This window comes from Delphinapterus leucas, chromosome 12 (genome assembly GCF_059928025.1).
Source record: "Delphinapterus leucas isolate spDelLeu-1000000601 "Yukka" chromosome 12, BTC_Dleu_Yukka2, whole genome shotgun sequence".
Lineage (NCBI taxonomy): Eukaryota > Metazoa > Chordata > Mammalia > Artiodactyla > Monodontidae > Delphinapterus > Delphinapterus leucas.
Window position 1 is genome coordinate 72,257,839 of NC_143140.1, and position 17,355 is coordinate 72,275,193.

Below are 17,355 nucleotides of genomic sequence, written 5' to 3' on the forward strand. Positions count from 1 at the left end.
GAAAAGCTGCTCAACATCACTAATTATTAGAGAAATGCAAATCAAAACTACAATGAGGTATCACCTCACACCGGTTAGAATGGGCATCATCAGAAAATCTGCAAACTACAAATGCTGGAGAGGGTGTGGAGAAGAGGGAACCCTCTTGCACTGCTGGTGGGAATGTGAGTTGATACAGCCACTATGGCAAACAGTATGGAGGTTCCTTAAAAAACTAAAAATAGAATTACCATATGACCCAGCAATCCCTCTCCTGGGCATATACCCAGAGAAAACCATAATTCAAAAAGACACATGCACCCCAATGTTCATTGCAGCACTATATACAATAGCCAGGTCATGGAAGCAACTGAAATGCCCATCGACAGGTGAATGGATAAAGAAGATGTGGTACATATATACAATGGAATATTACTCAGCCATAAAATGGAACAAAATTGGGTCCTTTGTAGGGATGTGGATGGATCTACAGACTGTCATACAGGGTGAAGTAAGTCAGAAAGAGAAAAACAAATATCGTATATTAATGCATATATGTGGAACCTAGAAAAATCATACAGATGAACCGGTTTGCAGGGCAGAAATAGAGACAGAGATGTAGAGAACAAACGTGGACACCAAGGAGGGAAAGTGGCGGGGGTGGGTGGTGTTGGTGGGATGAATTGGGAGATTGGGATTGACGTGTGTACACTAATATGTATAAAATAGATAACTAATAAGAACATGCTGTATAAATAAAATAAATTCAAAAATTCAAAAAAAAAGAAAAAGGAAAATTGAATAAATTAAGATGCTAAATACAGACCATCATTGGCTGTAGATGCTGAGAAGATTACGTGTTTCTTGAAACCTGAAAAATTCACTGCTGTTGTGTTTCCTAGGCAGGATCATGGATCTATGTCTTGAAAAGGGGAAGAAATTCCAGGTCTAGAAGCCACGAGAGCAATGGCAAGCTGGGGAAGTGGAAAGAGACCCAGGCTGGCGAATGGCCAGCCAGTCGGAACTGGCTGGATAGCAAGGTAGGGGTCAAGTATCTTTTTCATGGATGCTGCCATTGGCTCCAACACCAATGGAGTCTCCCTGGTCATTGCTTATGCATTCTTGCTTCTTAAGAGAGCAGCTGCTATGAATAATGCCTGAAGATACCTCATTAACACACAAAATACAGTGCAGCTTGGCTTTTCTCTTTATAAAGAATTGCTGTTGATCAACAATATTTACTGGGTGGATTTGGTGTGCTAGGCATCAAGAAAGGTTATGAAGAAAGTAGGTAGCGTGCAAGATACCTGGCCAGAAGATCATTATAATTGTGGGGATAGGATAAAACACATACATAAAGAAAACGGATCTTTATAGAATAGGATGGCTGCGTGTTTTACGATAGAAAGCCTTTTCTTAAAAAACAGCATCATAAAAATAGAAAACTGGGCGGTATTCCCTGTTGTTGACAAAAGTGGTATTGTTGTGAAGTTGGTGTGTGTGCAGAGCAGCGTTCAGAAAACCTGAAATCATGATTTGACTGTGCTTTGCCTGAGGCCCACTCAGCCCTGGGGGAGTGGTCGGCATGCCACAATATTTCCTGTTTGCCTGGCAGGCTACCCATAGTATTTTGATCTTGGTGCATCAAAGCAGTGATGATGTGTTCAATGACTTTTTTTTATTCCTCTTGTGCATTCTCTTTTGTATTTATGGATCATGTGTCTCCATTTCTTCCTTCTCAACCTGACTCTTGGTAAGTTTAACAATTTCTCCCCTCAGTTGTGTGCAATTCTTTTTACTTCTCAGAACATCTGTAAGGATCTGGAAGAGGACCTCTGGCCGCTCCCTACTTCTTGCTAAGTGTTAGGGCAAACAAAACCCTGAGAGATGAGTTGGCTGCATCTGCAATTTAGAATTAGAAGGAGAGAAAATCTAAATGGATACAAAAAAATGGTGTCAATCTTGGAAAATGAGATTGAATCATAGCTATATAAGGTGGTAGAAACAAAAAGAAGCCGCCTGCTTCCCGTAAGATACCTGCCAAATCTTAAGGAAAGTGAGGAGGAAAAGATGATGAAGGTGGCTAACGTAGGAGCTCCTACCAGCTTGAGCTCTCTGGGGCAAGGACTGTCTCTTTTATTCCTTTGACCTCACACAGTGCTGGGCACATCCTAGATGCCCACTTAGAGTTTTGTGTGCATAAATAAATGAAGAGACTCTGAAAAGATTTCATGAATAGGTGGTAGCTTCAAACGATCCACAGTCTTCTGAAGCTTAACTTCTGGATTCACCAGACAATCACTGTGGCTCTATATTGTTCGTGGACGGATCTTAAGTTTCTGTAATTTAATGTTTCCTTTGGAATAAAACCACTATTTGAGGCTTGAGACCAGAAGGTACCTGTGCAACTTTCACTCAAGAAATACTGTTGGTGGTTGCAGAATCTTTTTATTCCTCGAGTTTTCTTCTCTCAGACCCCTTGCCATTAATATTAGACTTAACTTTAAAACACTTTTAGAAGTTCAGCATTCAAGATTTATACATAAATTATGGCATCTAGCATATGAGCATTCACAATTCATACCTATTTGCTTTCTACCTAAAATCTGTGTAATTTCTCACAGGGCTAAATAGAGAAAAGTATTACACAGAAGAAAATCCACATTGTAACTTTGTCCTAAGAATGCCCTTGGTGCTATCGTTATTTCTGAGAAAAAAACAAAGGTCTGTTTGTCTCAGTAAGAATGGGAAGAGGGTACAAGCACCTTCTTTCACTACAAAGGAATCAGTTTGTGTTATTCATGCATCTTTCTCTCTCTCCTCTTTCTATGAACCAAAGAACAGAACAAAACAAAAAACAAAAAGTCTAAGAACAAACAAACTCACAACAATAGGAGCAGCAAGAACAAACTCGAGGATTTAGGTGGAATGATACCAAATCAGCGAATGACATTTGGGAATGTCACGTGGCTTATATAATTCTAGGAAAGAGATGTTTTATGTGTTGCTACCAAAGGAAAGTGGGAGATAGGAAAAATAAAATAAAATAAAGAAGAGGAAAAAAAGGAAAGGGAAAGCACTATGTCTGGGTCCGTGTTTCTCAGGAGGGACGCTATTAGCACTTGGGGTAAGGTGGTCAATCATATTTTTAAAATATAATGAAGAATTTGGATAGGGGCTTAAAAATGGGTTGGACTCCTCTTGATTAACTGTACATTTTATTCCCACTTCCAAAATTCCTGATGTTTTAAACTTTTTGGAAAGAGGATTTCTTCCTGTTACAGTTTATAAATGTCTCAAAGTGTGGGTGTATGGCAAACGATTCCAAATTTACCCTCAGAGGAATATTCTTTAATTTTGACTCTTCCGGTTCTCCACTTGACTTTTGCTTGAGCATCTTTAGCTCACTCTGCTCTTCTGTCTTTAAACTCTCTGGGTGAACTGATTAATTGTCATAGCTTTGATTGCTGTTGATGGCTTGCTTTTTACACTCATCCCTGACATTTTAACTGCTCTTGAGCTCCATGTCTTAAACAGGGGTAAGAAATCTGCCTTTAGATCTATTTTCCTCATCTAAGAAACATATGATAAAAATCAAACTTAACTACTTCTCCTTAGCTCCCTTAATACAATCAATGACACCATCATTTATTGAGTTTTCTTAATCTCACTAATATTTGAACTTTTTATGCTAAGTTCCTGTGACCAAACTGGCAGAGTCCCCAGTCTCATGGAACGTTATAATATAGGAGTAGAAATGTATTAGTAATCACACAAATGTATAATGACTAATAGAAATAATGGCTATAAAAACCTCCAGATATCTATAAGTGTCTAATATAAAGACCTCAATTAGTCTGAACAGTTAAAAATGACTTTCTAGGCTGCGTTTCCTTTACCTCCCATATCCACTCAACCACTAAGTCCTATTGGCTGCACCCCCATTTTTACAGTTGCAATTCTGTTGGGGGCTATTTCTGTATTTGGATTACTCCAGTTGGATCCTCACTTGATTTTTCTCTATTGCAAACTATCAGCACATGGCTGCCATGTGATTTTTCTTAAATTTTCATTTTTGTCACATTGCTCCCCAACTTGAGAATCTTTAGTGGTCCCCCATCATCCATTGACTCGACTTCAGGTGGATTACTTTTTCCTAAATGCTTTTATTGCGCTAAATAGGAGCATTTCTATCACCACTTTCTTATTCAGCTTCATCACGCTGTTCTCTGCACCCAGAGGCTGCCTTCTTTCTCTTCTGTACCTCGTACCTTCTAGATTTCAGTGATTTTCCAGCTGTGAACCCTCGAAGAGAAAAGGTTAGCAGGAGAGAAATACGGGCAGTGGACGGGGTGAGAGGTGGGCTCTGTTCTAATTGCTCCCTCCACTGGATTTCATGTGCAAGATTTCATTTGAAGAAAGGGGTCCAAGGCGAAAGAACACTTGCAAATCTATGTACCATTGAAGTTTCCAGTTGAAATTCATCTTCCCTCAGAAGTTCTTCCTTACTAAGCCCCTCTCCTCCACACTGACTTTTCCCTCTACTTTCAACACTCCACTCCTAGGTGTGATTCACTTGCTGACTTATCGCTTTGTTTTGTACTCTTGATAATTGGCCTCCACAAACCCAATTTTTAACTCTGTTGCATTCCCTGAGGTGCTTTACTTTGGTATAAATGGGTGAATAAACTGAACACATGAATACTCTGTGGTTATTTCAGCTAGTGGAAAATGTCTGTCTATGACATTATGTCGCTAATCTATTCTCCATTTTTTAGCAACAAAATAAAAATAATCAGTACAGTAAGTTCCCTGCACACGGACGAGTTCCATTCTGCGAGTGCATTCATCAGTTCAATTTGTTCGTAAGTCCAACAAACTAACACAATCGGCTCTATAGTACTGTACTGTAAAAGGTTTATAATACTTTTCACACAAATAATACATAAAAAATAAACAAAAAATAAAACATTGTTAATCTTCCAGTCCAGTACCTTGAAAAGTACAGTAGTGCAGTACAACAGCTGGCACACAGGGGCTGGCATCGAGTGAACAGGCAAGAAGAGTTACTGACTGGAGGAGGGAGAGGAGGTGGGAGGTGGTAGAGCCGAAGGATCGTCAGCAACAGGAGACGGAGGGCGAGCTGCAGTTTCACTCACGCCTGACGGTGATGGCAGAGGTTCTGGTTCCTTGCTGGATTCAGTTCTATCTGCTCTCTTGAAAAAACCGTCCAGTGATGTCTGGGTAGTATAGCTCTTTTTTTCTCATCATAGATGACATGATAACACTGGTTTGCATTCTGAACAGCTGCTGCAACCCTCGTGTACCATTCTACATTTGGGTTCCATGCCTCAAATACTAACAGTGCCTCCTCAAATAAAGAAAATCCCCTTGCCACTTCCTGAGTCGTGAATCTCTTCGGTTCTTCAGTTACTTCTTCTTCCTCTTGTCTCTCTTTGTCCTTTCTCTGGTAAAGTACACAAAAGCACAACCACTTGTAGAGGATGCACACACGTGACATTGTATGCCAGACACTTGAACTAACTCATGTGATTGGACCTGTGAATGCACGTTAGCATCTTTGAAAGTTCGCTACTTGAAGGTTTGTATGTAGGGGACTTACTGTATATGAAAAGTGACTTTCTGCCATATGACGGTGAGTCCATGTAGATGGTCAAAAAATAGGGGAGAGGATTTGTGAGAAGTGCTGAGAATGTTCTCTTTGAAACCCCTTGTTCACTGGGATTGACCTCCTGTCCTTTTTACTCCCCCAAGGTTGACATGGGACTGTTTGCCAATCTGTGACATATGGGTCAAACTTTGTATCTTACCTCTCTTAGGGCAGAATGGAATCTCTTTTAGGACCGAGGTTTACTTAAGTTGAAGTAATGTAAATTTAATTGGATCACAAATCTTGTTAGCACTTATTATTCAAGTCTGTTCCTGAACTACAAGAGGACCATGACGTATCCCAAATTCCCAACTGGGAACAAGCAATGAAGAGAACAAGTCCCTGCAGTGGCTTCTCCGCTGAGCCCAAAAAACCACATCTGATAAGCTATGTAATTTGCTCTAGCAATTTTGTGCCAAAAATAAAGGCACACTTTTGCAGAGTTCCACATTTCTAAGAAAAACTGAACTCCGCTTCATGCTAATCCAGCTCCCTTTCTTTCTTTTTCGAACTTGATGTTCATGGAGAGAAAATACCAGTTTGCATCTTAGGCCTGATAGACCCTTGGCCAGATGGCTAGGTCCATCCTCCTCTAGTCATCCTAAGCCTGCCTTGCTGTCACACAGAAACCTAAACCTGAAGGACAGGCAAAGACGCCAGCAGTGGTCTGTTTTACGACACCCCGATAACAGGATGTTTTTAGCAGCACAGCAGATTCTTGGCCTATGGCCCTGGTTAAAGGAAGAGAGGCACAGAATCTTCGAAGTCATCAATTTTAATGAGGACTGCAACTATTCCAGTAAACTAGATCCCTTCATTTTTGTTAGCTTGACAAAGAAACCTGATACATCCAAGACATTTATTTTTTTTTAGTTCAGTACCAAGACAGGAACTCGCTTTTTCACCACCAGTATTAGGCCCCCAATGGTGATAAAAATTCCTGTGCAGTCTTTTGGAGGGGAAGAATAAAAGCGCCTACAAGGGGGAAAAAAAGAACACCAAACAAATACGAACTTTTGAAAAATTCAGGCTTTTCTTGGCTCAGAGGTTAAACATGAATTGTTAGAGTTCCCTTTCAAAGCTGGAGTCTGCCAAGGTCTCTCATAAGCTTGGATAGTTTTGTGGAAGTTATAACAAATAAGAATAGATATATGTACATGTATAACTGAATCATTAGGCTGTGCACATGAAACTAACACAACATTGTAAATCAGCTATGCTCCAATATAAAATAAAAATTAAAAAACACTTGAGATTAAAAAAAAAAGAAATTTCATCTGTGTTTTCAACAGTGAGGAATATTGCCTTTGAATGGTGGTATGTGTGTGTGTATGTGTGTGTGTGTGTTTGTGTGTATATGTGTGTGTGTGAGAGAGAGAGAGACAGAGACAGAGAGAGACAGGGAAAGACAGAAAAAACAGAGAGACAGAGAGAGAGGGAAAGAGGCAGATAAATTGAGCCAGAAGATGAGAATTCAACTAATTTATTTATGACTTAATAAATTAAAATAATTTGAAGAAGTATTTCTGAATTTTTTGGGTAAGTCACACTAGAGGTACTAAATAATTTCTAAGTTTTGTGGTGAGATAAACAGCTAAACTGCTTGAGAAGTTTGAGTATCAGAGAACCCAGCCTTTGCTTCTAATCTTTTTCATCTTTGTGCAAACTCACTGAACTCTTATTCCAGATCTGAAGGCAACAGACAGGCATTTGTTTTAACTCCTTAAGTAGATTCAAGTTTTAGAATCACTAAGGTTGAAAGTGGTGGTACAATTTCTAAATCCCACTCTTCAGTAGTAAGGGATTCAGAGCAAGGGCAAGCTGTGCCATCTCTTACGAATTTTTCAATCAAAAAGTTTCTCTTTTTTGTCCCCCCTGTTAAAAAATTCTTTATATAGAGTTGGGGGGAAAAAAAAAACAACCCAGAAAAAGTTACGCAAATGGCAAGGTAGTGACAGGGCATCTATCAAAATGGCTCTGGAAATTCCATTTTTAAAGTGCTATAAAAATATCATTATTAATGATGATTGACTGGGTTTTCAGAGCCAAGATATTTCAAGACTGCTAAGTTAGCGCTGAGTGCAAAAGTGTGGGTGCTGAAGTGGCTTCAGGGTTCCCTCGCTGCGTTTCTTCATTGATTTTTAAGTAACATGTGAGCCCACTCAAATTGATGATTTTCGTTTTGAATTAGTTTGGCCTCTGTCATGGAGGGCCTTCCATCTTTGCCTGACTGTCAGTGTCTAATTCATCTTCATCAAGTCCCCAGCAGGAAGATTTGGATCTTACTACTTTTTGTTTTACAGTTTTATCGTTTACAGGAAATTGGGACACAGAGAAAAATAGAGCGGAATCTACCCAAGTTTTCAGTAGAAGTACTCAAAGGGAGAAGATACACCTTCACTCGTGGACCTCCTAGAAACTCCTGGATTGTGGCAGTCCCACGAGGTGGGAGAGGTAATAATATAATAATATAATCCAGTAATAATATAATCCAATACTCCCTTCAGATTTTGTTTGTTTGTTTATAAGATTCCTGAAAAATCTTAGCCTCCAGTCTGTGTCAACCTGATACCTTGTACCTGTTGCTTTTATGAACCTAGAAGTCCTCTCCATTTTACAGATGGGAAAACTGAGGCTAAAGAAAATCATGCACAATATTGGAAAAACTATATTAGATTTCAGTATAGTCAGCTGTTCCTGTGAAGGTCTTATATTTTGCTGTATTTTCACTCACTGCCAAGATTGGGAAAAATGACAAGTATTTTTTTTTAAAGTGTAACTAAAATGTACTTGAAAAACATCACAAAAATATTATCCTGTTTAGGTAAGGCCCAAGGCCCAAGTTAAAGGACTTCTTTAAAGGATGCAGGGAAAAAAACACCACCACCAACAAACCCAATCATCTACTGAGCAAAGATCATGTCTTTTCTACTCCCTGAAGCTCCTTAGTACTCACCCCTCTGCTTTTCACAGCAAGCATTGCTGCTTCTTCTCTGAAGACTCACTCATTCTCCAGTCCTCTGGGAGAAAACTAGTTTGCCTTTTTGACGGTGTGCCAAAAATGGAAAAAAGGAAGAATTTAAGCAACTGTCAACCAGGAAATTTTTTGTTTGTTTGTTTTTTAAAAAAGGAAATTTGCCAACCTAGCCAAGAAATTTTGTCTAAGTTACAGACTGTCAGTCTTTATAATCCCTCTTTGTTCCTTTTCTTTTCTGAATCCCGCATTTTCACCGAGGGTAGATAATCTTTGGCATTATCCTCATTGGCTCAGCTTAGCTTTCAGTCCCTTGGGGTCCTGCTGACTCCATAAACTTTCAACTCCTAAATCCAGTGCTGGCTCACCCAGGAAAGAAAAAAGCAAATTGAACAATAAAATTCAAGCTGTAGCTTCCGTTGTGACTCAAGAGCAGAAAATGTTTTTAATGGCCAAAAGCACATAAATGCCATTAATCACCAAGAATTTGTTATTCCTCATTGGATGCTCCAAACAAACACTGTTTTGTCCAACTCCATTACTATCTGGGATTTGAAAATTATCTGATTGAATATTCATCTAGGGTTGAGCATTTTGGAAATTCTTTCATAGAAATGATACATGCCAAAAAGGAGAAAGGAACACTTTTTTCTCCCTTTCTTTTCTTTTTCATCCCTCCCTTGTGTGTCTCTTCCTTTCCTTAGGCTCTTTTGCTGTGTCAGCCCTTCTATGCACGATCGGTTTTCTGTGATCTATGGAAAACTCCCACCTCAGGAATTTGAAGCCTTCTGTTAAGTCTTTTTATTTTGTTGAGTCCAGGCTACAGATTTTTGTTTTGAAAAAGTCTTAGAGGATTGTATTATAGCCACACATTTTCATTCTTTGAGCTGCATGTATAAATTAGACCATTTTTTAGGAGGCACTTTGCAGGCATACTGTCTTCTGGAATACTTTTCTAGTGTATCACTGAAGCATTAGTATTATTTGGAGGTTCACACAGTAAGTTGATGGGATGCTTTCTTTCTTTTCTTTTTTTTTTTCTTCTGATATTTCTAGAGCAATAACTAAGTGGTTGAAAAATGTTATAAATTAATTTGTTGGTGATTCTTGGAATAAATTAGAATAGTTGATTTGGGAAACCTAAGTAAATATTTGTCATAACAAACCCATTTTTTAATTTCACGTGGAAGAAAGCTGCATTTTCCTTCATGCACAGAGATCAGATCAAAAGCTTGTGTTGAGCAATAGGGGCTCCAAATCTATTCTCTGGTCTTGTGGGACATAACTTCTTGGGAGAGGTAGACTACAGTGTAACTACAATATTCAGAATGCAAGCAAGAATTTTTTAAAAACGATTCTTCTTTTCCTGAGTTGGGATTAAGGAGTTTAATAGTGTGTCATTTTATATGCTCCATTCTAACAGAAAACTAATGGGGGAACAATTGCATTTGTTGAAAGCCTGCAGTGTACCAGGCTCTCTATATATTCTCCCCACAGCCCTGCAAGGGTGAGCATCGTTTTCCCAGATGAAAAAAAAGAGGCTCAGAGGGGTTAGGGGATCAAACAAGGGTCAAAAACATAATCAGTAGTAATGCTAGGAAGATTCACGTGACTCTTTTTCATTTTAACCTATTGCCTCTAGTAGGTAAGGGTGCTAATTTGATATTTGCCATTACTGCCTACCTAGACAGGTACATTTCACAGAGGATACTAATTCTTCCAATGGTTTGCCAGCCAGAGGAAGGGGAGGCCATTGCCTTTGGCTAACTGGTCTCTTCAGGAATCTTGAGGATGAGCAGAATGTCTTTTCCTTCTCACTGTATTGCCCTCCACTGCCACCTCCCCAAATGGACAGCTCAGAGGAGCCTGTCCATACTTTTAGCTGATGTCAAAGTGTTCAGGGTGAGGAGAAAATCAAGTCACACAAGCACTGTTGTATCAGGTATAGTAAAACAAGCGTGAATCAGCGTGAGTTCTCCTATGATCTTCAGTTTGGGATTCTTTCATAGGTCACTGAATAAAACAATCTTAAATGACAAGATCATAACAAGTTCTTGGTGGGATGGCAGTGGTTCTGGCCCTAAGTGCAGCTGTAAAATGGGCAGACTTATTTTGGGGGGTACTTGCTTCCCCTTCAGAGCTGTTGTCTCTATGATGAGAATTCCTCTTCTGTCAGGCACCCTGGACCTTCATACTCTTTCCACTTTCCCCTCAACACAGTCTGCTCTGGAGAGCTATCACTTGGAAAGAATCTAATGAATTAATCATCACTTGCAGGTGTGACCGTAGGGGTGGAATTTCGGGAATCGAGGCAGGCAAGGGAAGATGCAGTTCAGAGCAGCAGAGGTTTCTTAACAGCCTTCAATGAATGGGATGTAGGTGACCACCTGTCCATAGAATGTTCATGGGTAAGGCTGATCCTGGAGGGAGACAGAAGACTAATGTAGATGGCTGAAGGGCGCTTGACCAGAGTACGCATCTGGAAAAAAACTCAAGAGTTCTCCTGCTGGTCTGTTGTCTCTCTGCCATCTTCCAAGTCACTCTACTACGAACTGTGGCATTTAGATTGAGGTTGGGGTGGGGTGGGGAGTGGGGGAGCATTTTCTGTCCTGCGTCTGGGCTCTCAGCCTCTTTAGAAGAAGGCCAAGATGGTTCTTTCAACCACTGGAACTTGGTCAAAATATTCTGTATAGAAGAGTGATTATGAAGACTGATAGCCTAGGCAATGCAGCGTAAAAATGTAGCACATTCTTAAAAACGAGTCCATTGATTGGCTGTAGTGCCAATAGAATTCGATGAAGTTTTCTTAAAGCTGTTTCCATGTCTATTGTTTATTAGAAGCTTTTTGGAAGACCTAAGCTTTTGGTTTTGGAGTTGAGGAAGTTTCCTGGAGTGTCAGCAATTTACCTGTCTCCTTACTTACTGTAGATACTCACCTAGGGCAGAAGGACATTGCCAGTCAATAAGGCGATCCATGGTGTAAAAAAACTAAGAACGAGGTTTCTTCCACAGCCAATTCAGAAGCACCACTCTTTTATCTAGAGAGCCAAGAAATACTGGAGGCAAAGGGACAGTGGCAATCTGTGACAGGGTAGGTAGATGATACGTTTCTTTTGTGCTTGAGGGGTTGGCCAACGATATTTGAGGTACTTGTAACTTACTTCTCTCAAAAAGGAGGAGGTGAAAGCACTCAGGGAACACCTCTGTATATTCCACACTGTGAGATGATGTGTTGGAGAAATAACACAGAAAATAAGCCAGATGGGAAAACAAGAAGAGAGAGAAGAAGAAATATCTATATCAACAAATCTATGTAGAAATTAGGCATATTCATACTTTTTGTTTTTTAATTTATATCCTTCTCTTAGAGCATGGCTCTAGTTGTTTTCTAATTATTCCTCTAAGTCTGCCGAGCCCCACTAGGTTATGAACTACGTGAGGGCACGCATCTTCTTTATTTTTGTATCCCTGGCATCAGGCATGCTGCTGGGCACAGAACAGTTCCTCAATAAGTGATTTTTAAATGACAGAAATTATTTTCATATAATAGAATTTTGATTCTAAAATAATTGCTTCCCCGGGAATGAGGCACCCCTGTGAGTCATCTCAGAGAATTTAGGGGATGAGTGGAACCAACAACCTGACCTGAGTAGGACTAGATATTGACTAGTAAAGTGATGTCAATCTTTCTTACTGTAATTGACTGAATCTGAAACATGAATACGGTGAAGTTAGCCAAAGAGGATACCCTGGGGCAAGGAAGATCACACAAGATTGAAGACTAGGATGATGGGAGCCACAAAGACCAAGATCAGAGAAGCTGCAGCCAGATAGTATCTGAGAAAAGCAGGTGAAGATGCAGGCATTGAACATAAGTAAAACTCATGTTACCTGGCTAGTGAATGTGCTGCAGGCACTGTACAAGATAGACTTCCCAGAATAGTGAATGACAGGACTACTAGTCAGGGGAGGACAGGCATCTTCCTGGGGAAAGAGTCTTCAGGGAGCAAATAAGAAAGGTCTGTTTCCTGCTGGGGTGATAGGAGAGATGAAAAGAAGGCCTTACAGGATTGGAAGACTGGGAGACTCTCAGGAAGAGTGAAAATTTACTCTGCAAATTCAGAGTAAAATATGCTGAGGTGCAGAGAAGGAATCTTTAGGTATTCCTAATCTTTGTTCCAAAATAGGCCCCCTGTACGAATGCCAGATTGGTTAACCTGGGAAGTCTCACACCAGGGACAAATATTAGAAGGTAAGACACTAAATAATAGAAGACACTAAAAATTCACAAGACCTCACCCTGGTTTCTGAGTATACTAGATAGAAAGCAAGTCAGTAATTATATGCCAAGGAAAATTATTAGGACAACTCTTAGATATCTTGATATTTTGGGTAACTTTTTCACATTTGTTGTCATTATCTCCATCTAGTTTCCCATAGCGATTAATGACATTATCTTAAAGTGGAAGGGCCTGCCTGTGTACTTATTCTGGGATGTACCATGAAAGGGAGCGTGTGGGAGAATCACATGGTATTCTGTCCTCTACCCTGGGAGAGCCTACCTTGGAGAAACACATTGGGACTGTAAAGTGACTCCAGGTTTGTCACTGGGAGTAGCTTGGAGGACTGTGACACAGCTGAGGATAAGCAAGAAGAAATTAGACTGCAGAGATGCTTTATCCCAGCCTCTAAGAAATTCCAAGAGATTCCTAAGCCTTCAAGAAATGATGGAACTACGTTATCTCAATCGAAGAAAAACGTAACATGTCATAACGATTTGACAATGAACTCTCTGCTGGTTGGGAGGAAGTTGCCGTGCATAAACCTGGCATATTCATGGGTGCATGTGCTGTAACTTCTTGGAGCGAGATATGACAGAGAGCCTGCCAAGATCACCAAAGCCACCAATCCCCACTGCTCCGATGGTTCCTGTAGTAAAAAATATTACAATCATAAGGAATCTTCAGTGAACCTCCAGGACCAGGTAAGGAAGTGAAACCATTTAGGGGTTGAGTGGGATTTTTTTTCTCTTCATCCAGTTTGTGGACATGACTCTGAAAGAGAAAGGAGGGTAATAATTGGTTACATAGAAGGCATCCATCCGAAGGAAAGAATTTGTCTTCTGGATCATGACAGGAATGTCAGGAAGATGTACTACTGAAAATGGAAAAGGGCACTGGATCAAAGTAGAGAACGTATTTAACAAGGATAAATGGATGAAGGGGAGGGAGAAAAATCAGGACCGACTACCATGTAGGTAGTAAGGACAGTGGGCATGGCAGAGTGTATAGTGGAGGTGGTTCTTAGTAATTATCATTCTCTCATTCATTCAACAAATAACAGAGAAGTTCACTAAGAATAATACTTACGACCTTAGAGAACTATCTATGTCAACACAGAATAGGAGGTGACAAAATAACTCGAAGTTTCAAAGCACAAAATGAATATAATGTTATTGAGGGCATTAAGATTTGATGGGATAAAACTCAGGCTAAAAATATCAAGAGAAAGACATACTTTATTAAAAAACTTATCTAGCAGAAGAAAAATAGAATAGTGCTATGTATAACTAAGGATACTTCCACGTGGAAGCAAAGGTAAAGCAAAAAGGCACAAGAGAAATAAACCAATTATACTGCCATGAGAATATACCTCAGACCACTTAGGAAGAGGAAAAATATGGATATTATGTTTTTGGTGTTAAATCTTGGTACGAAGTAACCCTTTGCAGTTAACAGGAGACTATCTTTTGGAAAATTAACTTTGATAAAATTAAAGTATTTGATGAGCGTTTAACTTCTAATGTTCCATTTTTAATCTCTTAAAAAGAAGGAGAATACAAGAGAGGTAAACGTCAATATGGAAATTCCGAGGGGGATTAATAATAGTGAGGGAGTAACCAGAACCTTGGAGTTCAGACTACTGCAAAAGTCACATATGTCCCCTTGCCCAGTGTTCCTCAAGATGAGGTTCCTAGACACAGTAGTACCACACATTGTTGTTGGTCTGCAACAAGCTTAAAGTAAGTTCTGGAAACTTTTACAGTAATTTCCATCGCCACAACATTTTTACTGTTCAAAATTAAAACTGATCCCTTGCTCTCTTCCACTGGAGGCCCAAACACCACGCCTCTAGTAATGCAAGTACTCAACGCCCACATCGATGGGCGGCGGCATATTGCCTTTGCCATCACGGCAGTTAAGGGTGTGGGGCAAAGATGGGCTTGTGTGGTGTTGAGGAAAGCAGACGGACCTCAGCAAGAGGGCAGGAGAGCCCACTTAGGATGAGGTAGAGCGTGTGATCACCATGATGTAGAATCCACGCCAGTGCAAGATCCCAGACAGAAGGACGTGAAGGATAGAAAATAGGTCCTGGCCAACGGTCTGGACAAAAAGCTCCGCGAAGACCTGGAGCGACTGAAGAAGATTCAGGCCCACAGAGGCTGCACCACTTCTGGGGATTTCGTGTCCGAGGCCAGCACACCAAGACCAGAGGCTGCCGTGGCTGCACCGTGGCTGTGTCCAAGAAGAAATAAATTTGTGGGAGTAGTCTGTTAATAAATAATTTATACAGTGAAAAAAACCCACAACTGATCCCTCACAGATGCTCTGACAAGCACTGTCCTAGTTCATGATAAAATAGAATTCAAAAAGTGTACTGCTCTTTGTTCTGAAAAGGAATACAGCTTATTAGGAAAAAGAACCTAAAGAGAAAACTGAAGAGTGAGGGAATCGGAGTGTACAGCTGGGGATTATTCCAATGGGACAAATGAGGGAAATCATCTAAAAAGTAAGGTGATTATATTAACAGCTCTCTTGATGAGAAAAGGGGGTGAAACCCTTTCATTGAGCACTTGTTTTCTACTGGACACTTTTATTTACATTATCTTATTTACTCTTCTCCCTTCAGATAAGTGCTATTTTTCTAATTTTTATGGAAGGGGGCATAAGGCTCAGTGACTTTAATAGGCTGCATGGTGGCCGCCCAAAAGATATGCACGCCCACATCCTAATTCCAAGAACATGTGAATATTACCTTATCTGGTAAAATGTGATTAAGTTAAGGATCTCAAGAGGAGGAGCTTATCCTAAATATATCCTAAATTCAATCACACGTATCTTTATAAGATGGACGCACAGAGAAGATGAGGAAGCAACAAGTTCGTGGAAGGAGAGATAGGAGTGATGTGTCCACAAGCCAAGGGGTGCCCAGAGCCATTAGGAGCTGGAAGAAGCAAAGAATGGATTCTTCCTAGAGCCTTCAGAGCCTGCAGACACTTGATTTTGGATTCTGGCCTCTGGAACTGTGAGGGAACAAATCTCTGATGGTCTAAGCCACCCAATTTGTGGTAATTTGTTATAACAACCTTAGAAACCTAATACAGTGACCTAAAGTAACTTCTACAAAATGAAAAAAATATATATGATATTTAACCTCGGGCTCACTCTAAAGCTTTTTTACTCTGACGTATCACATAGCAGCCTTCCAGACTTTATAATGCCTGGATAAATGATTAGGAATATATTGAAAGGATAGGGAGAGCACAGAGAAATAAAGAGTATAAGATGTGGCGTCATGTACTAGGTGGGAATCTTGGTTCCTCTACCCACTTACTTGTCTTCTCAAAGTCTCAGTGCCCTCAACTGAAAACAAAGTGTAATAAAACACATTATTGTGAGGATTGAGCACAATAACATACCTGTAATTTTCTTTGCAACTTGTGCAACACTAGTCCAATGCTAATTACCAAGACCAATTCTTTCCTCAAGAGAGACTGAAGAGACAACGTTGGTAGTACCCTTTCCATTCACTCTTTCTCTGTTGCAGATGCAGTGGCACTGGATTGCCCACCTTCCTGCCACGGCAGATGGCAAGGCGAGCATCCTCCTGTTTCAGGATGCACAGTCCTAATATCACGTGCCGACAGGAGCAACAGAAAGCCCCTGAGCCTGCTGAGCAATTTCTACTTGAAAGAAAACCTCAGCAGCTACCAGGCCAAAACAAAATAGTTATTTTTGGCAGATCTTTTCTTCAGGATTCAGATGGACAATAGTAAATAACTCTATTCAACAGGCCAGCTCACTTTTACTTGTTTATTTACACCCTGCCTTGTTCCAGAAAGGATTTAAGGTGGATTACCTATTAATACTACACAAGATAAGTGAAAAATAAGTGGTGAGGAAAGTAGGACAACAGGAAAATGAAACTCAGAAAAATAAGTGAAACCAGGAATGAGTTAGACTCACTGTGTTTAGTGAGGATTTTCCCTCACCAGGGGTGGCCATGAGTGTGTCTCTAAGCTTTCTTGCTGTTAGTATAAAAAACGGCTCTAAAGCAAGGTCCCCGGCAACATTCTCTTTAGGATGTGATTTCAGCCTGCCCAGGGCACTGGCTATGGGTGATCAAGGCCGTAAAGATCTTGACACTGAGCATAACAGTCATCATTTTAGCCTGGATTAAAGAAAAAAAAAAATCAGTAAAGCATCAATGAAATTTGTGTCTTTGAGGAACATAACTTCCTGATGTCCTGCATAATATAAACTAGCTATAAAATTTATATTTACAGAACTGTTGACTCACTAACTGTACAGGGTGATTAACTATAAATCAGGCAAGCAAAAGGGGACATCTACCAAAAAGGATGACTTTGGTTTTAGAACCGTTCATCTGTGACCCTTCTTTTTGGTAGTAACCAGGGCAAGCTTGATCTGCAGCACTCTCTCTTCATGGT